This window comes from Cupressus sempervirens, chromosome 11 (genome assembly GCF_028749045.1).
Source record: "Cupressus sempervirens isolate cs-2001-9-10 chromosome 11, ASM2874904v1, whole genome shotgun sequence".
Taxonomy (NCBI): domain Eukaryota; kingdom Viridiplantae; phylum Streptophyta; class Pinopsida; order Cupressales; family Cupressaceae; genus Cupressus; species Cupressus sempervirens.
The window spans coordinates 734,899,366-734,924,022 of NC_143128.1; positions in this window are offsets into that span (position 1 = coordinate 734,899,366).

Genomic DNA, 24,657 nt, shown 5'->3' on the forward strand with positions numbered 1-24,657 from the left:
CTTTAGTGTGTGTCGAGTAATCTTCAAGTGCCGACCAGCCTTCAGGTGTCGAGTGAAGATCAAGTGTTAAGTGACTTCAGGTGCCGAGCATGATACAGGAGCCGAGTGATATTCAGGTGCCGAGTAACACAGAATTGGTAAGGTATTGAGCATCAGAAAAAGGTAATGGATGTCGAGAAAATTTCTTCAGGTGCTGAGCATCAGTAAAAACAATAGAAGCCGAGTAACACGAAAGGAGTCGAGCATCAGTAAACCAATGATGCCGAGTTGCTGCATTATTTGTTAAGTCAAAGATTCACCAAATCAGTAACGATATGTTTGTTACATCAAATTTTGTGAATTAGTTGGATGATAAGGATGATGAGTAGATGTCACAGAATTTTATGTATACCATGCAAACCAATTCAATGTGAATGCTAATGGATTTATCATGAAGTTTCTAGAAGAAGCAATTTGAAGGGAAAACAATACCATTTTCTCAGGATCAAATCAAGATTTGAGCAGAAAATGAAGAACAGAACTTCTTTATAAGGAGTTACAGGTTAGAGATCACGTGTACATGTGTGAGAGGGAGTTGGTCATAAGTGTGGTCATGCGAAGAAGCCAAGAGGAGTAAGTACACAGCATCAAGACTCTGAGTTGATCAAGTGATCATGGAGTGCATTGGCATAACAAGTGGAAGAACTCAAGGAGATAGATCTTGAAGGGTGAACAAGTTGTTTGCACTGTAAGGAAGAAAAGCCAAGAAACAAAAAGAATTGAAGAGTGATCTGAAATCTGCACAGTTAGGGTTGCAATCTTTATCAAGTCAAAACCCTTCCAATACTCTCTTACCATTGTATTAGATATTGAAATCCTACATTGCTAGGTTAGCTTAACAGCTAGGTGGATAAGCCTGAGGAAAAGGATAAAGAGATCCCTAGGAGAAGGATAAAGAGATCCTCAGGAGAAGGATAAAGAGATCCTCAGGAGAAGGATAGGAGATCCTTAGAGAGGGATGAAAGATTCTTTTGAGAAGGTGACTGTAAATCCCATGGACTTGTGTGAGCCTAATAGCTCTATGTAAATCCTTTAACAGGGTGACATTCTAAGTTGAATATTCTTAAGTCCTCTAACAGGGCACACTCCTAATAGGGTGTAGAAATTATTTAACAGGGTCACATCTTACAGTGTGTAAAGTCTTTAACAAGGCAGGCCTTTAACAGGGAAAACCATCAGAAGTGGTTGAAATCAATTGCGCAGTTATTTTGTGGGTATCATCCCCACCCCAGTTTTACCTTCTTATTCTTGGAGGGTTTCTGGGTCATCAAAATCCTTTGTGTTATGGTGTGATGCATGTTTACTTTTTATGATTGTTTAATGTTTAATTGCATGCATGATAAGAAAGTAAAAGGATAATACTTTTGATTCACTCCTATTTTATTAAAAAATTTGAATTGGACATTATTGACCTTGAATAACTAATTCACCCCCCTCTCAGTTATTCTAAAGAGTTCTAACAATTGGTATCAGAGCCCACTGTTGATTTGTTTCAAGGTACTAGTAGCAGGAAGATCAAGATGTCCAAGAGAGAAGTTCCCAAGTTGAACAAAGATAACTTTGTTGCATGGCAAAGTCTAATGAAGCTACACCTTGGATCAATAGGTGACTATGCACAAACCTCAATCATAGTTGATCATGTAGACCCTACAGGACCCCTCACTGCAGATGATATGAGCAAGAAGGAGGAGCACAATCAGGTGATGTTAGATATTGCTTCAGCACTAAGCTATGCTGAGTATGATGACATCAAAGAATGTGTTACAGCACATCAGATGTGAGAAATATTATCAAGAATCTATGGAGGAGATGATAATGTCAAGAGAGCCAAAAGAGAGAGCCTAAGAGGAAAGTCTGATGACATGAAAATGGAAGAAGGAGAGAATGTTGCTCAATATGGTGCAAGGATGAAGGAAGTAGTAAGTGCCATAAGAAGCCTAGGAGGATAGTTAGCAGAAGAAGCAATATGTAGAAAATACTTGAGAACTTTTCTTCCTATCTATGCTATAAGAGTATCAGCCATCCAAGAGCTAAGGTGTGTACTAGGAAACGCATTGTCATTTGAAGGAATAACTGGAAGACTCACTACTTTTGAGCTATCTAACTTTGACAACTACAAGCTAGAAAAATTTGAATCTGCATTCAAAGCCAGGATGACAATAAAAGACAACAAGCAGGTGCAAACAAATAAAAAAAGTGGAAAAGGAAAGTATGTATCCAATGATAGCAGCACTAATGAAGATGATGTGGACCAATTGGAGGCATTACTAGCAAGAATATTTCATAGAGGAAGAGGCAAATTCAAAGGTAACTTTCCAATCATTTGTTTCAATTGTAATGAAGTTGGTCACATTGCAGCCAGATGCACACAAAAGAAAAATTGCAAGGATGGAGGCAACTTCAAGAACAAGAAAGAGGACAACAAGGACTACAGAGGCAAAGGAACAATATGCTATATTGTTGAAGAAGACTCTGACGAGGATGATGATGAAGTAGTCTATGTGGCTATGAAAGATGAATCAGATGAAGATGAAGCAATTGCCCTAGTAACCTACATGAACAAGAATAACAAATGGATCATAGACAATGGATGCTCTCATCACATGACTGGAGATAAAAGTAAGTTCATTTCCTTTACTCAATATGAAGGAAATAGTGTTAGATTTGGTAACAATGCACCATGTCAAATCAAAGGGAAAGGTAGTATCAAGCTTACTGAAAAGATATCATGTGATAATGCATACTATGTTGAAGCCCTGAATTATAACTTGTTAAGTGTCTCACAGTTAGGCAATATAGGATATAAGGTTGAATTTGAAAATAGAGTTGCCAAGATCTATGATTCTCAAGGAAGTCTAATAGGAAAAGGTGACCAAACTAGGAGTAATTTGTTTTACCTAGATATGGAAGATGCTTCTTGTCTCATTGTTCAAACTGATGATGTATGGTTATGGCACAAGAGGCTATGTCATGTAAATTTTGACAATTTGATAAGCATCAGCAAAATGAAGAAAGTCAGAGGTCTACCAAAGTTGAAAAAGCCTAATAACACCATGTGCAAACAATGCCAACTAGGGAAGACGACCAAGTCAACTTTCAAAAGAAAAAATTATACTTCTAATGAAGTATTAGAGCTAGTTCATACTGACTTGTGTGGTCCTATTGAAGTACAAAGCTACAAAGGTGATAGATACATAATGCTATTTGTAGATGACTATTCAAGGATTATGACAATCATGGTCCTAAAACAAAAATTAGATGCATTCCAAATGTTCAAATGGTACTTGGCCAAAGTTGAGAAAGAAACTAGAAAGAGCCTAAATGTCTCAGATCAGATAGAGGAGGTGAATTAACATCAAGAGAATTTGAAGAATTCTGCAACGAAAGAGGAATCAAAAGGCAGACATCAGCACCTAGGACTCTACCTCAGAATGGTATAGCAGAAAGAAGGAATAGATTAGTTATTGACTGTGCTAGGACCTTAATGATGGAGAAAAATGTTGCACTCAAGTACTGGAGAGAAGCTATAAGTACTGTAGTCTACACACTCAACAGAGTTCAAGTCAAGAAAGGTACAAATGCAACACCTTTTGAATTATGGTATGGGCATTCTCCTAATGTAAAACATTTCAAAATATTTGGATGCAAATTCTATATATATAAAGAGTCTAGAAATGGAAAGCTTGATGAAAAGAGTGAGGAAGGCACATTTCTTGTTTATTCTACTAGAAGCAAAGCTTATAAGTGCTTGAATGTTAACACTAACAAAGTAGTAGAAAGCACAAATATGAAATTTGATGAGCTTGCAGAAGTTCAAAGTGTTGAGAACACCAAGGAAGTAGAAGAATACAAGACCTTTGTATACTTTTATGAAGGTATACTTAATAATGGTGAACTTGCAACTTAGAATGACAATCAGCAACAAAATCTAGCATCTGTCGAGTCACAGACAGTGAATGCTGAATAGCAGACACGTTCAGAAGCCGAGATGCAGAATACAGAAAATGTTCATTCAGATTCTAAGAATAGCCAACATGAAGAAAATGAACAAATACTTGATGAAAATATGCATGAGAGATCATATTCTAAAAGAGACAATGTGAAAACAAGGAAAGAACCAGTATTGGCAAAGTATGTAAGAAGAAATCATCCCGTAGATCAAATTATTGGAAACAAAGAGGCAAGACCAATAACAAGGAATAGACTCAGAAGTGAAATATGTCTGCTTAGCAAAATGGAACCAAAAATAGTAAGTGAAGCCATAATAGATGATGACTGGTACAATGCTATGAAAGAAGAAATAGAACAAATAGAGAAGAACAAGACATGGACCTTAGTCTCAAGACCAGCTGACAAGAATGTAATTGGAACCAAGTGGGTGTTTAGAAAAAAGTTAGATGAGAATGGTGAAATCACAAGGAACAAGGCAAGACTAGTTTGTAAAGGGTATGCACAAGAAGAAGGACTAGACTATGGAGAAACTTTTGCTCCAATTGCCAGAATGGAAGGAGTAAGGACCTTACTCGCATATGCAACCTTCAAAGGATTTAAAGTCTATCAAATGGATGTAAAGTCTGCATTTCTAAATGGTATACTTGAAGAAGAAGTCTACATAGAGAAAACAAAAGGATTTGTTGATGAAAATAACAAAAACAAGGTATGAAAATTGCATAAGGCTCTATATGGATTAAAGCAAGCCCCTTGAGCTTGGTATGAGAGACTTCACAAGTATCTAGTGTAAATAAGATTTGAAAGAACTGATGATAACAGCAACATGTACATCAAATCAGAAGAAGGTAAGGATATCCTTGCATATGAAATCTTTGTGGATGATATAGTTTTTGGAGGAAAGAAAGTACTTTGCAAAAATTTTGCTGACAAAATGAAACATGAGTTTGAGATGTCTATGTTTGAAGAAATCAAGTTCTTTGTTGGATTGCAAGTACATCAACTAATACATGGTATATTTGTGACACAATCAAATTACATCATAGAGATACTTAAAATGTTTGGATTAGAAGACTCCATACTATTCAGCACACCAATGTCAATAGGACATAAGCTATCTAAAAATGATGAATCAGCCGAAGTCAATCAAACAACGTATAGATCCATGATTGGAAAACTACAATATGTTGTACATAGCAGACCAGACATAGCACTAGCAATTGGAATAGTGGCTAGATTCTCTGCTAATCCTAGAGAAAATCATCTCATGGTAGTAAAAAGGATAATGAGCTATCTCAAAGGAACTGATGATTTTGGCCTATATTACAAAAAGAATGAGAAGTTTGAGATCAATGCATACACAGACGCAGATTGGGGAGGCAACATTGATGACAGGAAAAGTACAAGTGGAGGAGCATTATTCTTAGGTAAAAGGCTAGTTACTTGGACTAGCAAGAAACAAACATGCACATCTCAGTCCACTGCAGAAGCAAAATATGTGGCAGCAGCAGTCAATTGCACAAACATTGTGTGGCTTAAACATCTATTGAAAGGAATGAAAGAAGAAGTACCCAAACCTGTGATACTATATTGTGATAATACAAGTTCTATAAAAATATCCAAGAACCCAGTAATGCATGCAAAAACCAAGCATATTGCAATCAAGTATCACTATGTCAAAGAATTGGTGGAAGACAAACAAGTGAAGATGGAGCACATTCACACAAAGGAACAAACTGCAGATATCTTCACCAAACCATTGCCCAAGGATGCTTATGAATATCTTAGAGGCAAGTTGGGGGTAATGCCCCTAACTCAAGTAGTCTAAAGCAACAAAGAAGCTACCCTGCATCAACAGGAAAAAATCATTGAAATATCAAAAGAATGATGCAGAGGATGACAACAAGAGCAAAAAATCCAGATTAGTCACAAGCATGGTGACAGAGGGAGAAAACATGAGATGCAAAGCTTATATTTAGCATGTTGAAGATGCTACATCTTTGGCATTTATGTCGAAGAGGGAGATTTATGAGAAACTGATCAATAAATGGTAAAGATATGGAGATGTATGAGATCAGTAGTAAGGATGCAGCAGTCAAGAGGGAGAAGCAGAAAACATATATAATTTTGGTGGTAACTAAGTTGATCAGCTTAATCAATTGATCAGTTTGGTTTGCCATCAATGCCAAAGAGGGAGATTGTTGGAAATGATTGAAAAGATCATGAATGAAGAATAATGAAACTGGTAAAGAATGTTTTCAATAATTGTTTTGTCATTGATGTCAAACTTGCTACTTGTAGGAATGACAATTGCTTAAGTGATCCAAGTACTATCAATTGGTTGATTGACAAGGAGGTGGCAATCAATAAGATATAACTAGAGTACCTAGAGAAAGGTTGAAGTTATGATGTTGTAATGAAGTATAAGGATCAGCTAAGCCATTGATGAAATAGTATATTGATGACATAATCTAAAAGGATGGACACACTAAGACACAACAAAGATGTAAGGTTTAACTAAGTCATTTCTAAAGCCTAACTAAGTTCATTGGAGAGAGCCGAGAAAGCTAGTTAGAGCCAAATAGATTCTTAGTTGAAGTCGAGAAAGTTCAACTTTAGTGTGTGCTAAGTGATCTTTAGGTGTCGAGCAGCCTTTAGGTGCCGAGTGAAGATCAAGTGCCCAGTGACTTCAGGTGCCGAGCATGATACAGGAGCCGAGTGATATTCAAGTGTCGAGTAACACAGAATTGGTCAGGTGCCAAGCATCAAAAAAAGGTAATGGATGCCGAGAAAATTTCTTTAGGTGCCAAGCATCAGTAAAAATAATAGAAGCTGAGTAACACAGAAGGAGTCGAGCATCAGTAAACCAATGATGATGAGTTGCTGCATTATTTGTTAAGTCAAAGATTTGCCAGATCAATAATGATAAGTTTGTTACATCGAATTTTGTGAATTAGTTGGATGATAAAGATGATGAGTAGATGTCATAGAATTTTATGTATACCATGCAAACCAATTCAATACGAATGCTAATGATTTATCATGAAGTTTCTAGAAGAAGCAATTTGGAGGGAAAACAATACTGTTTTCTCAAGATCAAATCAAGATTTGAGCAGAAAATGAAGAACAGAACTTCTTTATAAGGAGTTACAGGTTAGAGATCAAGTGTGCATGTGTGAGAGGGAGTTGGTCATAAGTGTGGTCATGCGAAGAAGCCAAGAGGAGTAAGTACAGAGCATCAAGACTCTGAGTTGATCAAGTGATCATGGAGTGCATTGGCATAATGAGTGGAAGAACTCAAGGAGACAGATCTTGAAGGGTGAACAAGTTGTGTGCACTCCAAGGAAGAAAAGCCAAGCAAAGAAAAGAACTAAAGAGTGATCTGAAATCTGCACAGTTAGGGTTGCAATCTTTATCAGGTCAAAACCCTTCTAATACTCTCTTACCATTGTATTAGATATTAAAATCCTATATTGCTAGGTTAGCTTAATAGCTAGTTGGATAAAACTTGGGAAAAGGATAAAGAGATCCTTAGGAGAAGGATAAAGAGGTCCTTAGGAGGAGGATAGAAGATCCTTAAAGAGGGATGAAAGATTCTTTTGATAAGGTGACTATAAATTCCATGGACTTGGGTGAGCCTAACAGCTCTATGTAAATCTTTTAACAGGGTGACATTCTAAGTTGGATGTTCTTAAGTCCTCTAATAGGGCACACTCCTAACAGGGTGTAGAAATCCTTTAACAAGGTCACATGTTATAGTGTGTAAAGCCTTTAATAGGGCAGGCCTTTAATAGGGCAAACCAGCAGAAGTGGTTGAAATCAATTGTGCAGTTATTTTGTGGGTATCATCCCCACCCCAATTTTACCTTCTTATTCTTGGAGGGTTTCTGAGTCATCAAAATCTTTTGTGTTATGGTGTGATGCATGATTACTTTTCTTGATTGTTTAATGTTTAATTGCATGCATGATAAGAAAGTAAAAGGATAGTACTTCTGATTCACTCCTATTTTATTAGAAAATTTCAATTGGACATTATTGGACCTTGAATAACTGATTCACCCCCCTCTTAGTTATTCTAAATAATTCTAACATACTTGAGAGTTTATAAGCACCTAATCTAAACACTATAGTCACGATGTATGAACCAATCCAGTTGGGATCAAAATTTCTCTTGTGTATCCATTATTGCCGATTCTTAGGGCAACCCTCAAAACAAGTTCACCTACTTGGAAATCCCATGGTTTAACTTTCTTATTGTATCTTTTGGACATCCACTTTTGCTAATCTCGTAGATGATCAAAAACCAGTTGTTGACATTAATCCAATAATTCTAGGTCTTGTAACCAAGATATTTGATAATCATCATCAGTAATAATGAGACCTTTCAAAGACATTCACAGAGTAGGAATCTCAGCCTAAATTGGAAGCACAACATATGTTCTACAGACTAAAGAAAAGGGCAGTGTTATTGTAGAAGTTCTGATACTTGTTTTGTAAGCCCATAGAGCTAGTTTAATTTGAAGGTGTTTGTCCCTTCTAGATTTATTATCTATATGATGTAAGGGGGTGGGGCTAGGGGGGTGAATCATTTATCCAACTAAAAAATTTATCAACCTTAATTAATCTTAACCATATAACTAAAGTAAACAGAAACCATAACAAGATGCACATACACAATTACACTAAATTTGTTAACTGGAGAAACCCTTGATCAGAGGGAAAACCCCAGTGGGAATGATGCCCACAAAGATATACTAATATATATTCCTTGTTGGAGGATGGACCCTGTTAGGAGACTTTGAATCTTTGTTAGAAGATTCTAACCCTGTTAGGAGTTGTAGAAGGTAGAAGGACCTATTGTCCAAATAGCTTTTGGAGCAAGACCACTGAACTTCACTGTCCAACTGATCTCTCAACTATTCCTTAGAAAATAATTGTTCATACTTTGATTTATCCTCTTTCCTCTATCCTGTCAACTAGACCAATCACTGTGAGACCTTGTGGACTAGGTCACAAACCTCAGATGCAAATATCAAACCTCGGATCTCAAAATAAAACATCAGCAATGAATTTTTCTCTAAATTCACTCTACTCTTTTTATCTTCACATAATAACCTAATTACTCAACATTCATATATTTTCTCCTCTTTTCTCTCTTCTTACTTTTCTTCTATATCAAAGGAAAATATCCTTCCTTTATACTAAGTCCATAAAACAATTCTCTTGAGTTGGCTATTACACCTTCTCAATTAATTATTACAGGACCTCATTAAGGACACATTTTACTTAGCGATAACATCAATCTGCCACCTTGTAACTTGAATAAATTTCCATACATTTAATATTATGAAAAGAAAGCTTAGCCATGTCATCTCCAAAATGTCTTCTACATGCCTTTAACCTTGCTTCTCAAAATAACAAATCTGCTAAGAGATATAACAAGTTTATCGGAACATACTTTTGTAAAGTCTATCTATGAACAGTCTTCACCAAAACTTGCATAACTTCTTCTAGACTTAATATTTTTGCACCCAAGGTTAGCTACATATACTAGACACTTCTTCCAGACTTAATATTTTTGCACCCAAGGTTAGTTGCATATACTAGACACTTATTAGTATCTCCCATTAACCTCGCTAGTCAAAATAATCAATGATCTACGCATACCAACTTAATCTTTACCATTGTTCTTCTGTCAAATACCACATAAAATTGTTATGTTGACATCAATGAAAAACACAATTGTGAATGTAACATATCATCATGATAATGATCTAATCATGTTTCTACAATGCTCCCCCATGGGAATATCAGCAGCATTCATGCTTCAAACAATCTCCCCCTTTGGCATTGATGGCAACATAAATGAAAAAATCTAGTTCCAAAAATACCAATTGTTAAAGACTGTTATCTTTTCTTTTCAAATCTTCTTCATCAATCATACTGGCTTCTATGTTTCCTTAACCTTCTTACTGATGTCAATTGTTCACATGCTTCTCCCCTGTAGTGCCCACCCATAGTTTGTTTTTCTTCTATTATATTTATTAAACTCTTTTATGCGTATTTCATAGATGTGTTAGTTTCAATGATATTATTTCATAACTAGGACTAGAGATATATCAACAATGATTACTTAGTTGACTATATTTCATGTGTTATTTAATGATTATGGTCACTGGTGCATTAATGATGCTTTAATGATTTGTAGTTAATAAATATGATTTATTTCATAGCAATGTCAGATGATACTTTAATGATGATTTAATGATGATTACTTCATATTTGTAATGATGCATTATTTTATCTGAACATTTGATATTTGATTTATAATTATTATGGTACTTATCGCATACTTGCATGTGTATGGTGCATGTGTTTGTTTTATCTTTATGTTTGTCATGTTTGATGTGGTGAAGGGAGGGAGTTGTAGTCACTTGCTAGTTGGGATCTACACAATATACCACTCCCCACCATTGCCTGTTTAGTTTTGATATATTTATATACATGTACATGCTTGTCTTTTATGTAGAATGTAGGTATCAGACATTGACTTCCCTGAATTACCAAGATGAGTGTGCCCACAATAACTCAATGGTAAGAATGGGAAGATAACATTCAGGTTCAATCAGAGCCATAGCCTAAATACTAGTCTTGCAAAGAGGACTCGTAACTGACTTTCCACCCTTTTTAAAATCCGTGAGTTTATCTTTGTCTTGTGTTGTTTGATTTTGAGTTTTAGTCTGTTTTGGTAATGTTGTTTTTATGTGAATTTCGCTATGTGATTTATTTGGTAAATGATTTAATTATAATATTTTGGTTAGTCATATAATTAAATATTATTTTTAAAAAAATAAATATTAAAGCATGAGAATATTTAATTAATTAAAAATAATAATTAAATATGTGCTTTAATTTAAAAGCCTTAATTTAGAAAATGGTTAAAGAGAAATTAGAATATGATGATATTTAATTAATTATTAATTAATTAAATATGTACTTGAGTTTAAAACATTTAATTTAAGAAGTTGGACAAAAAGATAATTTAAATATTAACATATTAAAGATTTAATATTGCTTTATTATAATTATTATTTAATATTAATTAAATTAGAGTTGCATTTAAATAATGACCTTTAATTATTATCATCTACTTAAATAATAAACTATGCTTTAATTAGTGCTTGCACTAATTATAAGTGGAAGAAAAGAAAATATAAAAGAATATTTTAATTAAAAAGTTCTTTAAATGTGCATGTAAGAATTAAATTTAAAAGATTTGATTAAAGTTATAATTTAGACGTATTTATATTTATTTAATTTAATAATAATTTATTTAGGAGTTTTATTTTTAATAAACTCTAAATAATATTATTAGTCAAATTAATAAATATTATATTAAAAATGTCACATGATTTAATAAGGGAGAGAAAGTTTTAATTTAATAAAGTTTATTTTAATTAAATTGCATAAAGTGTGTGCATGAAAATTAAAATATAGTAATTGAAGACAAAGGGTTTTCGCATGATTTCATGATCAAAGCCTTGATTGTGAGGGGGAAAACTCTTTATTAAGGAAATTAGAGCTTATTTCTAGATACACAGGTTTTGGGGAGCAAAAAATCAGAATTGGATCAAAAGAATTGTTGAAAGTTTTAGAGAGTTTGGATTTGCATGCATTCACAAATTGTCTCAAATTTTAAATGTGGTTTTGAGGTAGGCTTTGAAAGCCCATTGTAGAATTTTATTGAAAAATTTGTCTACTTCGTGTCTTCCTAATGTTTGCACATTGCTTATTAATTTATTGGAGTGATTGTTGAATAAGAAATTATGTTGTAGAATTTGAAAATGAAAATTTAATAATCAAGAAAACTTGACTAAAGAAAATTATAGAAAAATGTAGAAAAATATTGTGACTGTAATCTTATAAAATGCCTTTTTAATATAACAAAAATTTGATTATTGAAAATTGGAAAAAAATAATAATAAATTGAATAGTTAGAGTTTCAACTTTAAATTTGTCTTTAGAACCATGAGATTATCATGAATATTCTAAATATAGATAAATATTACTCTTATATCTAAAATAATTTAATTGTAAAATTTATTGGAAAAAGGAAAAAGATGAATTAAGAGGAAAATATGTTGTAACTAAACTTATGCATGCATGTGAAACCTATTATGATAAGAATAGAAAGCTAAGTATAGTATGGTTGCATGCATGAGAAAACGAATATTCTAAATATATAAAACTAAGTGTAGTATGCTTGCATGATTTGAGAAATCAAAGATATGCAAAAATACTAATTGCATGTTTATTTTTATTTTATAAAAATATAATTTAATTTTTATATTTATTTATTTAAAAAATAAATTAATTAAAAAATAAATTAGCTAATTAAAAATAAAATTTTAAAATTATTTATTAATTTCTAAAAATTAAATAAATTGTATTCATTTAGTTAAAGTGAATGTTAGTAATATTAGTGATTCTTTAAGTCTAATTAAACTCTTAGTTGCATATAAATAATTTAATATTTATTAATGCAAGAGGGAAGTTAATAAATAAATATTTATAATTTTATTATATTTTAAGAGAAGTTGTGGTAGAGTTCACTTTGTAATCATTTTGTTAATAACTATTTGACTTTATGAGATAAATTATAAATAATTAAATTAAATTTATAATTTTATCTCTAGTTGCATTATGAATTAAAGGAAAAATAAATATTAATAATAAACTTAAATAAAAGTCATGTTGATATTTTAGAAATTGAAATTAATATCAATATTTAAATATAATATTATACATTTATGTTATTAATTAAATCATTTATGATTTAAGATTATTTAAATTAATAACATGATAATATTGTATGATATTTTATATGCACAAAAAGATTGGATATTTAAATAATTAGTATTTTAAATAAGTATATCAATATAACAATTTATATTAACATATATATATTCTTGCTTTATTTCTAAACACATCCTTATGACACAAACTAAATAAGAGAAATTGGTGGAATTAAATCATGTGGTTGAAAACTATGTGTTTTCTAATATTCTATTTATAGTCTTGTGATGTTTATTTTCATGATGGTTTTTCTTGTGAGTTGTTTAGTTGGCCAAGTTAGGATGTGAACTAGAGGTGATTTTTGAGATTTCTTTTATGATTATTTGACTAGATGTCATGATGAACTTTATTATTTGAATTGAGATTTATGTTTTATGAGTTTTATGCTATTGAGAAATTTTGAGAACTTGGGTTTTGAGAACCAATGTTATTTTTTGGGATGCCTGTTAAGGAACCAAATTCAATCAATATTACTTTTTGTGGTATGGGACACTATTGTGTTTTGTGATTCTTGGGAAGGTAGTTTAGGTGCATGTCTATGGGAGTGGCTTGCAATGGGGGTCGGGGCCCAAAGTGGCTGCCAAGGTAACTCATTGTAAGTTGTGTAATAAGTGATAACATAGTAATTAAAATATCTTGCCTAGCCTTTTTCCTTGAGATACATTAAAAAGATAAGTTAGAGACTTTTCCTCATCCATGCCTTGAGTGCTTGTATAGACTAAAGATGAGATGGAGATGATACCTTGAGAGGTATGACTAATTTTCTCGTCATCATGAGAGGGTATTCTAGTTCTACATAGAGTCACTAGGGGGGCAGGATCTTGAGAGACTATGAGGGTAACTCTAGAGTTGGCTCATGTGATGACACTCCATAGTATGTTGCCTAAGTCTCCTTCATGGTTTTTCATATTTGCCTCTAGTGGTGTACTTGTTGGATATTGCTTTTGATGGTGTATTTATTGTGAATTGTTACTTATTGATTAGATGTCATTTATTGTTGACAATTGGCTTTATTAATGAATGGTCAGTTATTCATTATTGGTATTTTTTTATTGTTGGAGTTAGTGATTGGTAGTTTACTTTTATTGATGACAATTGTTATCTATTGGTCATTGTGCTTATGACACTTGACATTGATTTTGAGGTGGTTTTATATTTTTTATCTTAGTATTTGTATGTTGACTTGGTATGTGGTGTTGGTATTAGATGAGTGTCTTTTCAATTTTAATAATATCTTCTTCTTGAGTATTTTATGTTACACTTGAGGTAGATTTGGCTATCAGGATTCCTTGCCTAAGATTATTTTATGATTTTATTATCTGTGTGTGGATTGTACATTATCTCTCCTACACGTTGGGAGTGGGAGCCTGATTAGGTGACCATGCAGTCAAGAGATAGTGTATTCTTACCATTTGGGCTCCCCTCAGATTGATAGATGTTGGATGCTCCTTGATACAGTGGTACCATTATCATTCTTCCTCTTATCTTGAAGACTTCTATCCATTTGATGTATCTATGTATCATGTGTTTTAAGATCCTATGGGATATTGTATTGTATATTGATGTACTTGTATGTATTTTCACATACCATGTGACATGTGCAGTGGATGTTATTCATTAGATGTGCTTTCATATTATTAGTTGTACTTGTGCATTTGCTTATATGACTATGTATGTGTTTATTTATTTTATGATTATGGATATTTTAATTTAAACTTAAACCTATTAATAAAACTTTCTTAAATGTGACTCAACATGAAGGAACCCTTGAGGAATTGAAACTACATTTGTAATTGATTACGTGTTCTTGATGTGTATGTATATATTGCTTCCACATTATTGTTACTTTGATGTTGTTTAAACTTTTAAAAAAATTAGTTCAGTAAACTTTGTAACATATTAGGTTTATTTCTTTTGGGCTCCCGAGCAAGGTGTTACATCCCCCATTGATATAGCTCAATTTTTTCTGTAACTTCTCCCATGTATCAAAATGTTTTTCATGTTGTAATCTCTCCCCCATTGACATCAATGATAAAGTTTTTAGCAACCATCTATCATTGCATCCTGTCAATCTCTGCAACAACTGTCTATGACCTGAACAAGTGTCTAAAGACACTATTCAAAAAAAATCTATCAAGAGTCTTAGATGACTCTGTCCATCATAGATACTCCCCATACAGGAAGCATCAACATTTAGTCCAGACAAACAATAGTGCTTCGTACCACTAGACTAATGCACTCTTGCATCATCTACTCTGATGTAGATAGGGGCATAACCCCTAGCATACCTTACAAATATTCAAAAGTCCCTTTGGGAAGAGGCTTAGTGAAAATATCTACAATCTTCTCTTTGGTGCTTACTTATTCCAATCTGATTTCCTTTTCTACAACATTCTCTCTCAACATGTGATATTTGATAAAAATGTGCTTAGTCTTAGAATGCAACACTAGGTTCTTAGACATATTCACTATTCTTGTTTTATCACAATGTCTGACAATAGGTTCACTAAATTCTATCCTTATATCCTCTAGCATATGCTTCATCCAAACAACTTGATTACATTTGTTTGTTGCTGCAACATATTTTTCCTTTGTTGTACTTTGTGAGATACAATCATGCTTTTTGTTTAACCAAGAAACCAATCTTCCTCCAAGAAAGAATGCTCCACCATTAGTGCTCTTTTTGCCATCCATATTGCCTACCCAATCAGCATCAATATTAGCATATAAAGTGAAATCATTAGATCTATCATACCATAACCCAAACTCTAATTTTTCATTCAAATATCTAAATATCATCTTAACTACTGCATAATGTGCTTCTCTGGGGTCATCTTGAAATCTTGCAACAATTCCAACTACATTTGCTATATCTAATCTTGTGTGAATCAGATATTACAATCCTCCAATCATAGATCTGTACTTCTTCTTCTCAATAGTAGGTGTCTCATCCTTTGTAGATAACTTGTGTCTAGTTATCATAGGTGTTCCAACTAGTTCACATGTTTCCAAACCAAACATTTTCAATAGATCTTTCAAATACTTAGTCTAAGAAATAAATATTCCTTCTATATAATGCACAATCTGCAATCCTGAGAAGTATTTTATTTCTCCAATCATGCTCATTTCAAATTCCTTCTTCATTTCTTCAACAAACTTGTCACTTTCACTATCATTTCCTCTAAATATGATATCATAAAACAAATATTACCAAAATCAATAATCCATCACTTGTTTCTTTTAAGTATAGATTATTGTCTGTCATACCTGTGCTAAATCCAAGCTTTGTCAAATGCTTGTCCAACCTTGCATACCAAGTTCTCGGTGCTTGTTTGAAGCCATACAATGCTTTATTCAATCTACATACCATGTCCTTTTCATTTGTTAAAGGAAAACCTTTAGGCTATTCTATGTATTCCTCTTCTTCAAGTTCTCCATTCAAAAATACTGACTTGACATCCATCTAATATACTTTGAATTTTTTATGTGCTGCATAGGCTAAGAATAACCTTACTACTTTAATTCTTGCCACAGGAGCTTAGGTTTCTTCATAGTCTACTCCTTTCTGTGAGTAACCCTTACATACCAATCTTTCTTTATTCCTTACAAATTCACCTTATTCATTCATCTTGTTCTTGAATACCCATTTGTTCCTATTACATTTTTGTTTGCTAGTCTAGGGACCAATTCTCGTATCTCATTTTTCACTATCTGATCCAATTCTTATTTCATAGCTTGCTTCCAATAGTCATCTTTGCATGCCTCATCTACATTCTTTATTTCTACTTGAGATACCTAGCATATTTCTTCATTGATTCTACTTGTTGTCATCACATATCTATCTTTGATGTTGATGATATGCTCTGGTGGATGATTCTTTGTCATATTCTTACTAGAAGTAGGAGTTGTTATCTCAACTCTTAGCTCTGTTCTAGGTTCTGAACTTTGTTCCTTCCTTAGCTCACCTTCATTTTGCAAATCATTGTTAGTCTCAAAGAATACATCATCACAAATTTTAGTAATAACAAAATTCTCATCATCAGAATTGTAGTCAACTATTCTTTCTTGTATCCTAAATTTCTCATCAACTCTCACACTTGCACTTTCAAAAATAGTCTTAGTTCTCAGATTATAACATCTATAAGCTCTACTTTTCAATGAATAACCAAGAAACATAACTTCATCACTTCTAGCATCGAATTTACCAACATCATCATCTCTTTTGACATAACATTTTATGCCAAAAATTTTGAAATACTTAACTGTAGGTGAGTGACCAAACCATAGTTCATAAGGGGTCTTGTTTGTGTCTTTCCTAACCTACACTTTGTTTATAGTGTAAACTATTGTATTCATAGCTTCTCTACAAAATATCTTTGAGACATCATTCTCAAATAACATTTCTCTTTTTGCTTTTACTACTAACTCATTCCTTCTTTCAGCAATCCCATTCTGTTCAGGAGTCTTCAACTCAAATCTTTCTTCTGCTCTAGGATTGAATCTTTTCTCTTCAATTTGATTCCCATTCTGCAAATCATTGCTAATTATAACTTCCACATTTTCATGGTTAGCCTCTGGATCAAGAATAGTTACCAAATCTATCTCTTCTAATACTTCCTCTTTCTTAACTAATTCAGGTTCATTATCTTTATCATCACAACCATTCAAGAATCTTTCCATACTTGCTTTAAATTCTTCATCTTCATCAGAAAGTGAACTCTTTCTAATTTTCCTTACTCTCTTAGGGCATGTAGATGAAAAATGACCAAACTCATTACATGTCTAACAAGAAAAAACTTCCATACCTTCTGGCTCTCTTTTCATGAGGAGATCAACACCTTCCTTGATCTTCAAGTCTTCTTCAGATTTCGATCTATCTTTACTTGTGCCTCTATCCAAAAACTCAGTGCTCAAATTTGTACACAATTCTGATCTCTTATCAAGAATATCCATCTTCTCTGTGTCAAAATTTCCTCCATCAGACTTAGGACTATCTTTCTAAAATAACTCCTCATTGATCTCCCAAATTTGTTAAGCCTTGTCTTCAAAGACCTTGGGCTTTGATACCAATTGTTAGAAATAATAGTCCACCAAGATAACTATGGGGTGAATCAGTTATCCAACTAAAAAATTTATCAACCTTAATTAATCTTAACCATGTAACCAAAGTAAACAGTAGCCATAACAAGATGCACATACACAATTACACTAGATTTGTTAACTAGGGAAACCCTTGATCAAAGGGAAAACCCCAATGGGAATGATGCCCACAAAGATATATATATATATATATATATATATATATATATATTCCTTGTTAGAGGATGGACCCTGTTAGGAGTCTATAAACACATTCAATACATAATAGTCCCTATTAGAAGACTTTGAATCCTTGTTAGAAGATTCTAGCCATGTTAGGGGTTGTGCCAATCCTATTAGGATTTGTAAAAGGCAGAAGGACCCACTATCCAAACAACTTCTTGAGCAAGACGACTGAACTTCACTGTCCAACTAATCTCTCAACTATTCCTTGCAGAATAATTATTTGTATTGTGCTTTATCCTCTTTCCTCTATCCTATCAACCTAACCAGTTACTGTCAGACCTTATGGACCAAGTCACAAACCTCAAATCTAAATGTCAAACCTTAGATTTCAAAATAAAACCTCGATAATGAAGTTTTCTCTAACTTTTCTCTACTCTTCTTATCTTCACATATCAACCTAATTAGTCATCGTTCATATATTTTCTCCTCTTTCTGCTCCTCTTAATTTTCTTCTATATCAAAGGAAAATGTTCTTCCTTCATACAGATTCCATAAAACAATTCCCTTGAGTCATCTATTACACCTTCTCAATTAATTATTATAGGACCTCATTAAGAACACATTTTACTTAGTGATAACATCAACCTTTCTATTATGATGAGCGAGCTTAGTTACATCATCTCCTAAATGTCTTCTACATGCCTTTAACCTTGCTTCTCAAAATAATAACTCTGCTAAGAGATATAACAAGTTTACCAAAATATGCTTCTGTAAACTCTATCTCTAAACAGTCTTCACCAAAACTTGCATAACTTCTTGCAGACTTAATATTTTTGCACCCGAGGTTAGCTGCATATACTAGACACTTAGTATTATCTCCCATTAACCTCACTAGTGAAAATACTCAATGATCTGTCTATACCAACTTAATCTTTATCGTTGTTCTTCTGTCAGATACCACAGAAAATTGCTATGTTGACATCAATGAAAAATAGAGTCATGAATGTAACATATCATCATGATAATGATCTAATTATGTTTCTACAATACTCCACCATAGGAATATCATCATCATTTATGCTTCCAACTATTAGACCTTCCTTGTGACTAAAATCTTCCTCTTGGAGGCCCTCTTCCGTTGTATTCTCCCCTTTGGAAGGATCCCCTATACTGGTTACCACCACTACTTTCAGTTGATTGTCCTTCATCAAGATTACTAGGACCTTGCCCCCTTCCAAAATTTCCTCTTCCTCTAAATCCTATGTTGTTATTACCTTTTGCCCTCTAATAAGACCCATTCCTTCTCCTAGCTTTATTCTTTGCTCTTAATGCAATTTGGAAACACTTGTGCATGCTATCAAGGGCCAACATAGTGATTTCATCTTAGATCCCTTGCCTTAAGCCATTGAGGTACATTGCTACCTTCTCCACTTATTCTTCTTGTCTTCTATCCATGAAACTCAACCTATTGAACTCCTCAGTGTAGGCATTTACTATCATGTCCCTCTGCCTTAGATTTTGGAACTTCTAATACATTTGAATCTCATAATCGATGGGCAATAAATGAGCCTTAATTATGATCTTCATCCTTTCCCATGGCACATTTTTCTTCTTCCTTACTGCTAGCCAATCATCTTGCATCATATTCCACCATACTAGGGTTGATCCCTTGAGCTAGCTTTAGCATAGATGACTCATTTTTCCTCTTTCACTTCCTTGTAGTCAAATTGGTTATCAATGGCTTTTAGCCAATCTAACAATTCATCCTCATTCAGGCTACCACTATACTAAGGGATGTGTTCCATGTTGTCCTTATTGAGAGACTTGAAGGCTTCCAAGAACACCTTCTTGTCTTGGTCCACCTTTTCCTCTTACACTTCCTTATAGTTAAATTGGTTATCAATGGCTTCTAGCCAATCTAACAATTCATCCCCATTCAGGCTACCACTGTAGTAAGCAATGTGTTTCATGTTGTCCTTGCTGAGAGACTTGAAGGCTTCCAAGAACACCTTCTTGTCTTGGTCCACCTCCTCCTTGCTCTCTGTTGTCTCCCCTATGAGGACTTCTTCATCTTCCTCATCACTTTCATCTCCCCATTCTATAATATTGTTCTTACTCTTTTTCTATGCTTGATTAGCCTTGGCCAATAGGTCTTTGACCAAGTCTACTATGGCACCCTTTCTCATTTCCTTGGGTGGCATACTATCAGCTTCTTTTCTGCCTTGATTTCCTTCTTCGTTAGACATGTATCAACTAAAGTTGGCTTTGATACCACTCTGATGCAGAGGACTTAGGTATCCTAGGATTTTTCCACTCCAAATGCTCCTTTGATTTCTCTAACCATCCAATGGTTTAAGTTTTCTTCTTAATTAGGATCTCCAAGATCCTTGGGATCAACTTATCCTCCAAGGTATAGCTGATCTTTGTAAGGCTCCAAGATTACAAGGTCAAACTAGTCCAACTAGTCCTCAAATACCTAGTCTTGTTTATTAGACTTCCCTCCTAGAATGGAAAATCCTCTTCCTAGGATCTCTCCACATACTTCCTTAGATTCTTACTAGTCTATTCAAACATTTAGAGTCCCTCTGAGCCTTCAACCACACTTTTGGACCCCTCACCAACCTAATTGGTTTCAAATTCACTAGGAGACCTAATTGCCCCAAGGCCTATTAGGCCTATTTTAACTATTTAATGATAAAAGACCCAATTTCCCCGAATGACCCCACACAAGACCTTGAGAATATATAAGGTACATTTGAACACTATTAGATTCCAAAATCTTGACTTTTGATTAGACTCATAACCCCAATCTCAGCCAAGCCCTAGTTTTAAGCCTCTTAATTAGGCCTATAGACCAGTGAGCACAAACAATTGTCAAAATGCCCCTCAATCTTAAGTTCTACTCCTTCCACCTCTAGATCTTGTCAGGAAACCAAATAGGGCTCCCAAAAACACTTTTAAAACTTTTTCACAAGGCTATGGGCGCATGTCCCAAAACACTGTTGTCCCTATCCTAGCTCATCTTCCCTTAATAGTCAACCATAGGGCTTCCAATTTGGCCATGGAAAACCTTTGAAAAAAATAAATGAAAAAAAAAACCTTATTTACAAGCTCTAACCCTACTTCCCCCATGGTTTAGACAATTCCACCAGTAGGTTCTTAGGTTAGACGCATTTCTTTACAAACAGCATTGTGACTGCTCTTTACAAACAACAACCTTCAAAAACTCCTAATTCTACAAACTTGTAACTTGAAAGAAAAATATTTAACTTAAACAAAATTTAGTAGAATGCTCTACATTTCCATGAATCCTAATCTGTGACACCAATATGTATAGTTCTTACAACATCAAAGAAACTATATAGTTCTATGGTAATACAGTCATAGCAGTCTGTACAGAAGTGCATAAAACATGAAATGCAACCAAAACTTCCATTAACCTCTTCAAGAATCAAATCCATTCTTATATCCCAAGCATGGGTGGTTATAACCAATCTAACCAAAAAGTTTCTCTATATTTACAAAGTTGTCAAAGTTGCTTAAGCAATTGCTTAGCAACTTTTACACAATGAGCATTTTAGCCCATTTTGACAACTCGGTGGTTGAGCACCTTGACTCTAGAAAACATCCATAGAGTCCTAAATCACCCCTAAAACTCATCCTACCCAAAAATAACACGATTCCTCTATTCTAAGCCAAAATGGCAACTTTTAGCAACTTTTCCCCCAGTGAGCATTGTAGGCTCTTACAACATATGGTTGATCCACCATATATCTCAACCCATTGTAATTTATTCAAAACACCTAAACACACCTAAAAAAACATCTAAACCAACCCCAAGAACACCTAAAATAATCCAAAGGAGAGGTTCCATGCACCAAAGATTGTTAAGAAGGACCATGATTATGACCTTGCCAAGCTACAATGAACACAATTGGTTGAGAATTTGGTTTCTATTCACAAGGAAAAGAATTATATGTGTAATTTTGGATCACTTATTGTATGTATGTTATATTATGTTCATAATTATTTCCCTACAATCGGTGATGTAGTATGGGAGCAAGGAAAACCTGTGACCGAGTAGACTAGTGATTTCATTCAGCAAATTGGTGAGAATATTGAGAATGTAATGGACAATTATTTTGAAGGTTTTAAATAGAAGATGAAAAGAGGACAAGGATCCATAGGTCGCTAGTTGAAAAGTATTATGATAATGTATGCTTTCTAGTTGATACTAATAATGCATGTGTTCAAGCAATAATACCTAGGGTAACATGGTTGAGACTGTTGTCCAATGAGATTAATATAGACGAAGTGACTGCTACCATCACTATAATATTGGCTAAAAATTTTGATTCAAAGGTCGAGCCATTCAAAAAATATGAGGTTGCAAAGGCAAAGATCACATTGGAAGTAAATATTGCTCCTATGAATAAGAGGAGAAAGAAGATGATTGAGGATTTGGAAGGCAGATTGGGTAAAGGAGATGAAAAGGAAGCACCCCTACAAATCACTCAAGGTCTAGGAGAGGATATAAGTAGTGATGAAGATGAAGATGAAGAAGAAAAAGAAGGAAAAGGCAAATAACTTTTTGTTGTTGAGCTCAAGGCAACCAAATCTAAGGAGATTATGGTGGTAGATCCTAAAGTGAAGAAGAGTCTAAAGAAAGTGGAAATCCCACCCACATTTACACCTAGAAGAGTCGCCAGGTAAGGATCCAAAGTAGCAAGCCCTGTAGCTGCCGAGCCAATAAAGAAAGGTGTTGTCAATATCACTAGACCTATCAAAGGAAAAATTCCAAAGAAGAGACCATCAAAGGACAAGAAAATTTAGGAGGAGAAGAAACCTAGAAGAAAATTATTTGTCAAACTAGATGATGAAGTTGAGAGGACCGAGTCAAATGATTTGAGTCTATTTCAAATAATACCAAGGACAGAGCCTCAGGACATCTAGATAAGGTATGTCAAGATATAAGAAGTGTGAATGGCTTAACTAATTTTAAGCGTGTAAAATATGAAACTTTAGATAAAGTTGATAAAGAGAAATTAGAGTAGGAAATTGTAGATATGGTGGTGAATTTTAAGGATACACCAATAGAGTTAGGAAAATAATTGTACAAGAAGATTGATGTGAAGTGGAAATGGGATCTGACCATTGAGAGGCAAATAAAGGAAGCTACATTGGCTCAAACAATGCTTGATTTAGACAAAATGCATATGACTATAGCTTTGAGGGATTACACAAAGAAATTTGTGCCAAACTCAAGGGCATACAAAATTTTGAAGAATAGAATCAAGTATGTTGTACAAGAAAGAAAAATGGTTTGGAAGAATTTTTTTGGATTGATGGCTACAACAAAAGAGGAAGAAGAAAAGGATGTTGAAAGAGTTGAATTAGACAATACAAAAGATATCTACTCTGACATCAAGTAGCTTGTGGAAACTATTTAGCAAATGGCACAAGAAATTGTGAAGTCAACTAAGACTGCTATAATTGAAGATGAATCACCATAAGATACAATTAAAGATGTGACTACTTTTGAAGAGGAGTTGCTGAAGATTAGGAAGACCAAGCTAGAGAAAGAATGGGCTCCAAAATCTATTAAGAATATATTGACCAAGAGTGATCTTGTAATTGTGGAAATAAAAGAATATCCTAGCAGTGGAGACAAAGATCATACTCAATAGATAACAATTCAATTACTACAAAATCCACAGTTACTGTTGATTCTAGTGTCCAAGTCTCTCAAGAAGGTAAAAGTGATGTTTTTATTGCTGAGCAACAAAGTAAGTCGACCCATGAGGAGAAAAGTTTAGAAATGGAGAGAAAGGAAGAAGATGGTCAAAAGAATACAGTAGAGCACTCTAGTATAGGTAGTGAGAGGTCACATGTTTGTGGACCTCTGAGTGAGGGAGAAAATGAGATAGGGATATCGAGTTCAACTAGTGAACTCCCAATAGTTGCTATCACTGATCAATCAGGCGGAACAACACCACAGCCAAGTGTAGAGAAGATAGGGGAAGTGGAGAAACAAAGTGATGTGATACAAGGATCACAAATTGTAAATCTAGTAGTTCAAACCAAAGGTTTGCAACTAACATTGTCGAGCTCCAACACCCTAGATTCCAAAGCTAAAAGGTTGAAGAAGAAGGTTAAACACTCACCTTAGGGAATCAAAGGTAAATTGGTTACCTTAGATGAGGATATTTTCGTACCTGATTGGGATAAGTCTACTCTAACAAAGGAGAAAATGATAATTTGAGTGAATTGTTTACAAGAAAAGCTAAGCAAGTTGAGCTCAGAAGGGAGCATCAAAAGAAAAAAAAAATTGTTTGAAATAAAAGATATTATTTTGGACATGATTGTTACTTAATGATTTAGATGAACATTAAACCATTCTTGATCAATTGGTACATATTGTAGATAAATTAAATGAGCCAGATATTGTAGATAAATTAAATGAGCAAGATATAGATCCTGATTCACCCTCCATCTCAATATCTTACTTTCCCATTAGACTTCCAACAATATTGAAGATTATTGGGAATG